Genomic DNA, 247 nt, shown 5'->3' with positions numbered 1-247 from the left:
CCGTGGCCCAGCCGCACCCGTCAGAGGGCGAAGTGCAGGACAAGGGCCGGGCAGCTGGTGACGGCAGCCCTGGAGCGGTATGTCCTGTCTGGCCACAGTGGGCAGCAGCAGAGGGCACGGGGGGCAAGCAGTGTTGGCAGGGGTGGGTGCTGGGGACCGGGAAGGATCTACGGGCGCAAGTCGGGGCGGTGGGTGTGGGCGCAGGCAGGTGCTCAGCCAAGCAGCGACGCTGCAGCATACAGGCAGG

The sequence above is a fragment of the Buceros rhinoceros genome, unplaced genomic scaffold (genome assembly GCF_000710305.1).
Source record: "Buceros rhinoceros silvestris isolate BGI_N320 unplaced genomic scaffold, ASM71030v1 scaffold36194, whole genome shotgun sequence".
Classification (NCBI taxonomy): Eukaryota; Metazoa; Chordata; class Aves; order Bucerotiformes; family Bucerotidae; genus Buceros; species Buceros rhinoceros.
This window is presented reverse-complemented; position numbering follows the sequence as displayed.